This window comes from Otolemur garnettii, unplaced genomic scaffold (genome assembly GCF_000181295.1).
Source record: "Otolemur garnettii isolate 467f Iridium unplaced genomic scaffold, OtoGar3 scaffold00012, whole genome shotgun sequence".
Lineage (NCBI taxonomy): Eukaryota > Metazoa > Chordata > Mammalia > Primates > Galagidae > Otolemur > Otolemur garnettii.
In genome coordinates, this window is record NW_003852407.1 from 4,435,696 (window position 1) to 4,444,461 (window position 8,766).

The 8,766-nt window shown below is 48.7% G+C and overlaps 1 protein-coding gene across 7 annotated transcripts in view; it reads right to left on the reverse strand.

Moving 5' to 3' along the window:
* Nucleotides 1–8,766, reverse strand: part of CTIF (cap binding complex dependent translation initiation factor) — a 308,199-nt gene that overhangs the window by 211,729 nt on the left and 87,704 nt on the right. The window lies entirely within an intron of this gene.

An 8,766-nucleotide genomic window follows, 5' to 3' on the forward strand; every position in this document is an offset into this window, starting at 1 on the left:
GGGAGTATGACACATACAGAGAAGGAAGAGGGAACACAGGGTGTGAGGTGGCGTGTGAGGACAGGGTCTCCGTGCACCATGCGTGCAACAAGGTGACAGCCAGTCACTGTGCGATAGAAAGCATGCAAGGTCAAGTGCAGAGAAAGCAACAAGCCTCTTCTATAATTTTTGCTGTGTGTGTATGTGGAGGTGTGTATAGTGATAATTCCAGGCTGTGAGTGTTTAGAAACTCAGCAGAGCCTGGCTGAATGGGATGGGGGGTAGGGGAAGCAGGACTCTTCCCCTGACTGGGTGAAGTTCCAACTAGACAATTCTGGAGCATGCCAGTCTGGATCTCTCCAGCACATCTGCTGTGTCAGGTGACACTGGGGCTAGCCAGTGTGTCCTCAGTAAGTGGGCAGCTGGGCTGAAAGGGCCCAGCTCGGGGAACCAGAGAGGAAAAGGTGGTGCAGTCCCTAGTCCTCAAAGGGCTTGCGGTCCTGGTCCACACCCTTCTCAGAGCAGGATGTCACCCCACAGATTCCACCACCAGGGAATCAGCCCAGCTTGACCCTAATATGAATTCCCTCACTTCACGGACATGGGGCTCCCGGGGGAGCTAGCTGGGTAGTCATACCTTGAAACAATGGACAGAAGTTCCTTCCATCCTCCCAAAGAATGCCCTCCCCCTGCTCCTGCCTAGAGTCCCAGTCTGTCTCCGCCCACCTGAGGGTGTGAGCTTGGGGCTCTGCACTGTGTGGACTGTGGGGCCCAAGACCCTCAGCCCTGCCCTCACACCGGGAGTCACAGAGATGGAAAGGACCACTCAAGTTGGCACATGGTTTGATCCTAAATGACCCCTGCCTGCTCCCCAAGCTGCTGGCCTCAGGGACAGCAGGCTCCCAAGGAAGACTTTCAAATGGCAATAGGCTGGCACTGAGAGTGGGAAAAAACAGGATCTGCTTCCCGGGGCCTCCCTGTGTGTCCCCTCTGTCCATGGGCATTGGGAACTAGACTGGTGATTCCCAAGTGAGGGAATGCAGGTGGGGAATGCAGGTGGACATGTGAGAGACACCGTGAGAGATTTTACATTACCCTGGCCCCTAAGTCATCACCGGGGCCAGATCTCAGACTTCCTGTAAGCTGCTTCTGAAACTCCACCTAGGCCCAAACCTGGCAGACTTTCAGGATGACTTGGATTTGCTCAATCAGAGAGGAAATAAGGAGACAGACAAGTGCAGAAGGTGGTGGTGGGAAGGGCAAGTCCCAAGGAGAAACAGCCCAATCCTGGCAACACTGTGTGTATGTGTTTGTGAGTGTGTGTTCAGCACCAAGGACAGCATCCCACATCTGGTTGGGGAAGAGGGAGACCAGACCCCAACAGGTCTTTGAAGCGTGAGACCAGCAGAGCAGAAACCAGCAGAGACAGCTTTCCGGGTGGCACCAGAGCTGACTTCAGGAGAAGAAACGGCCATTCCTTTCCCTCTGGGGCATCTGTGTCTATCCGTCCATCCTGTCTCTTCTACTCCCTTCGTCTTTGATTTAAGACCAGACAAAGGCCAGGGAGAGGTGGGGGACATCAAATGAAGTCTACGGCCAGGTTTATTTCTTCTAAGCCAACCCTTTCACCCCACTCTTTGTGCTAATTAGGATTGAGATTTCAGTTTTTAATGGGCCGTGTTATTTGAACCTGTCCCAGACTGAGCCACCCAGGGGCCATTTCTGGCTGACTGCTTGTCCAACATCTGCTGAAATACTGGGAGACCACTTAGCTGTCCCCTGCAGAAAGTTTCCAGCAGAGGGGGAAATCAAGGCTCCCATTCAACACCATCCCACCCTCCCAGGATCCTGCACAACAAGGCCTTCTTTGAACTCCACAGTCCCCCACCCCCACCCCCACCCCGGAAGCCATCCCTTCCGGCCAGCACCAGACTCAGAACCACAGGAAGACAGGGCAAGAAAGGGGCTGAGAGATGGGTGGGCCCCAGGGGTGACGTAGGAGGCCTGCAGAGATGTTCTAAGAGCCACGAGGTGGAGATGGGGGAGAAAGCAGGTGCCTCCCCTCCTCAGAACTATTCCTTCCGGTTTCTAGGTGGAACTTCAAAGTAAGATTCTGACGAAATTTAAAAAAAATGCTATACTTATAAAAAATTAACGTTTTTATTTCTAGATGATTGTTGATTCACATGTAAGAAATAATACAGAGAGACCCCTATATACTTTACTCAGTTTCCCTCTTAGGGGAAACATGTGAAAGTATAGTTCAGTGTCACGTCCAAGATACTGACATTGATACTGTTAAGATACAGGACATTCCCATCACCAAAGCCCCACCCACTACTGCCCTTTTGTAGCCACGCCCACTTCCCTCCAGCCCTCACTCCCCGCCCCTGGCAGCAACTAGCCTGTTTCTCATTTTTAATAATTTTGCTATTTCAAGAATGGTGTCTAGATGGAATCATAGAGTTTGCAACTTTCGAGGACTGGCTTTTTATCACTCAGGATAAATTTCCTGGAAATGCGCCCAGGTTGCCTCATTGTCCCCAGTTTATTCCTTTCCACTGCTGAGTGCCATGGTGTATTTAACCATTCACCTGTTGAAGGACACCTGGGTTGTGTCCGGTCTGGGGCTATTGCAAATAAAGCTGTACAAGTGATCTAGTTTCTGTGTTCTCAGCAGTATTCAGCATTGTCAATTAAAAAAAATTACTTTAGCTATTCTGATAGCAGTGCCATGATATCTCATAGTGGTTTTACTTCGTATCTCCCCAGTGGTTAAAGACGCCGAGTATTTGGTATGTGTGCTTATTTGCCGTCTGTGTATCCTCCTTAGTGAAAAAGTCTCTTCATGTATTTTTCCATTTTCTAATTGGATTATTTTTCAGTGATGTGTTTTGAGAGTTCTTTATGTATTCTAAAAACTAGTCCTTCATCAGATCTTGTTTTGCAAGTATTTTCTCCCTCTTTGTAACTTGATTCTTCATCCACTTAATATGGGCCATCCCCGAGCAAAGGTTTGACTTTGATGAAGTCCAATTTAGTACCTAAGCATTAGTATCTACTGATAGTCTTTTCCATTAAGTTTGAAATCTTTGTAGTTCTTGACATGACACATGGTTTTCAGTTAAAACCAACATTTTCATGCTACCATGTTAACTGGATTTTTGTGATACCCTCTGGCAGGGGAAAAGCAGGGAGGACTCAGCCTCACTAGTTCCAGGTGGAGGTGGAAATCCAGGTTCCCCATTCACCCCCCTCTGATGTCCCAAGGTGTGCTGTTACTGCTGAGGGGGAGGGGAGTTTCAGATCCCACCTGGTTGCCTCCCACACTGCAGGGGAGTTGGCCTCATTGCCACCGCGTGTCTGTGAATGTCTGACTCTCTATTAGGCCTTCTCTGACACCACCCCAGCATGGAGGGAAGGAGTACCCCAATACTGCCAAGTAGGGGTGCAAGTCTAGGTTCTTGCATGGTCTCCAATGAACCGTGAGGTATGGGTGGGGAGCCTCCTCACCAGCTGGCAGGGCTGGAAGTCACAGCTCCATATTGGCCTTCATGGACACTGCCCTGGGGCAGGAGTGCCTGGTTGCAGCCCAGTGAGGGTAGCATCCAGGATCCCACTCACTCTTGGCTGCAACAGGTAGGGGTGAGCCACGGTTCTTCCTGGCATGCCTTAGGACAGTTATCGTCTCAAAGTTTTCTATTTTGGTAGGTCTCTTCCTGTTGATTCCTTTCTTTTCTATCCTATCTTCTTGTTGTTTTTTTTTTTTTTTTCTTTTTTTTATTGAACGGTAACTATGTACATTAATGCACTTCTGGGGTACAGTGTGGGGTTTTCACATGCAATCTGAAATACTTCCATCAACTGGTCAACACAGCCTTCATGTCATTTTCTCAGTTTTCTATCCTATCTTCGTCTGTCTTTTCCTGGTCCTTTGCTTGGAGAGAGCAGGATTTTACTGGCTTTTTTTTTTTTTGGTCTCTGTCCTCTGGCATTTCTGGCTTCCCCTCTTCTCCAGCACCAAGTGTGGGATATAGGAGGCAATGAGAAAACAAGCTCATCACTGCACCATTTATCAGGTCTGGGGGACCCTGGCTGGTCTGCCCTCTTCCTTCCACCTTTCAGAGCCTTCTCATTGGAGTTGGACTTGGCAAGAGGATAGAGAAAAGAACATCTGCCATACTTCCCTATGCAGAGTCTAGGTTGTTTGAGGTCCACACTGTATACAGCAGACACTCAGTGAATCGCTGCTGATCATTCTCTCTAAAAGCTAACTGTCAATATTGTTTAGTAATGTGGTATCCTGCTCCTCCAAGTGAGCTAGAACCAGAAGGCACGAGGACCAGGGAATATGGCTTTTTCTGAAAGAGACTCACTGCAGCAGCAGCTACAGCATGCTCAGTTCTGGGAGGCATAGTAAGAGGAATTACAGTGCACATTCACAGTGCTTCAGGGCCAGGTGACCCAGGAAGGGACAGGACCTGCAGACCAGTATGTCATGCCCCTATTCCTTGGCACTGTGGCTTTAGCTCCTATCCTCCCTACCCTAACATCTGTGCAGACATGGACTGTGCCTATTTCCCTTATTGTCCCAGTCACCAGTGCCCAGCACACAGCCTGGACACAGCCTGGAACGCTGTAGCCCACAGTGATGACTGGCTGGCTGGATCCACAGAGAAAGAACAAATAAATAAACAAAGCAATGAACCACAACAAAGGAAATTCTTCATGCAGGAATGAGGATATTTAGTTTTTAAAAAAGACTTGTCATGCCAGGCTGCTGGGGGAGACTAAATAGCCACAAGCAAAGGAGTAAAATCAAAGCCATCCCTGGAGTTATGAGAAGGGGGCTTGGGGCTGAATCAGAGAACGAAGTTTCTATCCAAGGAGACTGACAATGTTCTGAGAAACACCCAGCAGCCCGACAGCCACGTGAGGGGGTTCCTGCACTGTACTGTGGGGAGCTGGATTGGGTCATCTCTGAGCTCCTTGCCATTGAGAGCCTATGACATCTTCAGAGTTCACAGAGGGTTCAGTCCTTAAATTCCATCAGAGATCTGATGTGGTAAAGGAGATGAGGGGACAAAAAGGTCTGTCCCGGCCTCTGGTGAGCATCTACTAGAGTTGAGGCATGTGACAGCCATTCTACATAGTCCCCAAATCGTTCTGGTTTCCTCCATCCCAGGCACTGAATAGGATTGTACTTCTTAGCCTGCTTATGGCTGAATGAGGCCATGTGACCCATTCTGGGCAGAAAGCCAAGAGTGGAAGTGCCGTGTGCAGCATCTAGGCAGGAGCGCTGAATTGCCAGCGCAGATCTGCCAGAGCTCTCACCCTGTCATGATGACTGGTTTAAAATGACAACTGCCATCAAGCTGGGTCCTGGTTGAAGCTATTGAGATTTGAGGTTGTTTGTTACTGCAACATTACCAAGGCTATCCTGACTGATACGGGGGGTGGGGGAGGCAGAATTTACCTGTATAGAACACCATAGAAAAATACAAGATACACAATTCAAGGAACATGACAGGGACTGGGTTGGATAGCAGCTCTGACAACTCAGCCCAGCACCCAGACCCTGTGCTGGGGCATCCCCACCACTTGAGTAATACTCAACACAAACCCTCTACCCTAGCTGTGCCCTCTCCCATCACCCTAACTTCCTAACACTATGTCTAACTTTAAGTCTTTACTAATACCATGTCTTCCCTCTGCATGTTCTCCCCCCTTCCCTTCCATCTAGGCAAACATGCTACCCATTCCCAAAGGCACAGAGCAGGTCTCACGTCCAGCACATCTCCTTACCCACAGACACCAATGGAACCACTCTGGAGTCGCTGAAGTTCCTGTGGTCAGGATGACATCTGTTGGGGACTTAATGTGTATGTCACCCTGTTTTATAGGAACCAGACTCTATTCTACAAACAGGCAATGATCCAGAAGGCTCTAGCTCACAGCAGGTACCCAAGGAATATGCACTGGACAGAGAACAGCACCATGAATATATAGGTGATATTTCTTACACATCCATGGAAAGTTTCTTAAAAATCTAGGCATTTTTCCCTCAAAGAACTCAAAATAGACCTTCCATTTGATCCTGTAATTCCATTATTAGACATCTACCAAGAAGGAAAAAAATCATTTTATCATAAGGACATTTGCACTAGATTGTTTATTGAACTTCCATTTCCAATCGCCAAGATGTGGAAACAAGGGCCCACCAACCCAGGAATAGATTAACAACCTGTGGTATGAGTATACCATAGAATACTATTCAGCCATTAAAGAGTTGGAGACTTTACATCTTTTGTATTTACCTGGATGGATTTGAAACACATTATTCTTAGGAGAGCATCACAATAATGGAAAAATAAGAATCCAGTGTACTCGATACTAATATGAAGCCAGTAGATGATCTAATTCACGCCCACATAAGAGAAAAACTCAATTCAATTCAAGTTCGGGGGAGGAGGAGAGGGGAGAGGAGAAGAGTGAGGGGGATGTGGCTGCTCCCACTTAATGGGCACAATGTAAAGGTACATGACACACCTCCTGGGTACAGGACACACTATAACAGGGACCTTACCTAAAAAGTGTAAGTATTGTTAACCTAATCGTCTGCACCCTCACGATACTCTGAAATTTTTAAAAAATCTAGGCACTTGTACTAAGATATGATTTATACTAATGATTTTTAAAATTGGCACCAAACCAAATCCTAAAATTATTAGAGGGCAGCAAGATAACAGAAGGAAAACTCCCTCCACCCTTTTCTGGGGCAAAAAGTCATCATCACATCTGAGGTTCTCCTCTCTACCTGCCCTCTGGGTTGGAGCCAGTGTGGGTGACAATATAACTAGCCTGGAGGCTGGCAAGGGTACCGAGGGCGGGAAAGGGTGGAGAAATCAGGAAAATCCACACCTGCTATACCAATTTGGTTTCAGTTGGGCATTTCATGCAGACACAGAATGTAAACACTTCAAGAGATTTCTGGAGAGCCCTGGAGAAGTCTGTGTAGGCCAACATTTCACTTTACAGAAAAGGTGCTTGGAATCAGTGTCACTCCTGGGTCAACATCCAGTTCTCCTAGTTTGAAAGAGGCTCTTTCACTATCTCCTCATGCTTCAGTTTGCTACAGGGCAACCTGATGGAGCAGGGGAGTGTCCTACACTTACCATTCCAGGGAATGTGGCATCGTGGCTACTCAGCCAAGATTCATGCCATCATTTCTGACACACCCCCATCTTTCCCAGGGCTTCAGAAGAACATATCTGATAAGGAGGTGAGCTCATCAAGATCCCAGCAAAGATTTTATCACCTTGCTCAACAGCCAACACTGTGGGCCAACAAGTCCTTGCTGGGAAGTCCTTCTCAAGATCTATGTAGAGGCTCTGCTGCTGTGGTGCACTTATTTTCCTTTCCTTGGCATGTCTGTGCAGACAGAAAAGAGCTGCTTGCTCTTGACCCCTTTCACATGCCTTTGGCTTCTTTCCTGAATTGCAAAGCCCATGCCAGCACCTTGAGAAGTTTTCTAAATGTGCAGCTGGTATAGTCTCATTTCAGGTGCATTCTGCTCAAACGTGGCCACACCTTTTCCCTGTTACAGTGACAAGCTGGAAACCATTCTGACATCCTAACCAAATGACGAGGTGATAGGCGGGTCACTTGGAAAGAGGCTGCTGAGAAGTCGAGCAATCTGCTGGGAAGCAGAGCAATCCCAAGCGCAATTGAATCCCAGCTGCGGCAGCTGGTCGGGCCCCTGCTGGACTATCCATAGCTGGCTTTTCTGTTCTAGACTCTCCAGGCTGCTTTGTTCCTACCTCATGGGACACAGCCTACCCTAGGTTGATACCACTTTGTGCCTCTGAAAGAGTTCAGGAAAGGTAAGGGTATTTTTTTTTTTTCATTTGTTAAAATAAACAGGATGAGGACAGAAGCCTGCTGTGGATGAGTAAATAACCTGGTGCATGATCAATCCCCAAATAGTGCCTACACCCGGACCCTGGGTCAGGGCATGGTCTGTGACCTGCCACCCAGAGCTTCCTGGGCAGAACCTCAGCATCCTCATCACAACCTCTGCTTTCCTGGGCACGTGCAGCCAAGTTAGGACTGTCAGGGGAGCTCCAGAGCAGCTGGCCACCCCACCTTGATTTAGCCTCAGTTTCTCCTAGAAACTAATTCTCCCCTGTGGGTGAACATGGGTTAGAAGATAGAGCTCCCCCTTCTTCCCGACAGCCCCAGAAAGCTCATCAAAGTTGGTGTGGCCAGAGGGAAGGGGCTTCCTAGGGACAGCCTATAGGGACCAGGCCTGGGCCAACTCAGTATAGCCTCAGGCATCACTACCAATGCCTACTGTGTGCAAGGCCAGGGGTGGTTAGGGACACAGAACCAGCCCTTAGAGCTGCCCACCTGGCTGAGGCACAGGCAGATGCACACGGAACAGCTTGTCAAGAACATGGGGGTGTATGCAGGGTGAGGGTGTGTGATGAGGTGACCAGCTGGTATGCTCCTGAGCTGGTGGTGTCCCTGAGAGCTGGACCTGTGCTGTTGCTTGTGGTGGGTCAGGGTGAAGGGGACTTTGGAGGATGGATGGGCCTGCAGCAGCACATCAGAGCTACACCAGCAGAAGCCACATCGGCGGGCAGCTCCCTGGTCTCCCCTCGATCAGAGAGCCATGCAGGACATGTGCAACCAGGGCCATTGCCACGTGTGGCTTTTCTTTTGGCTTTATCACTCACAGGGTCTGGCCACCTTTGATCCCTCCACTACGGGCATCAGAAGATGGCT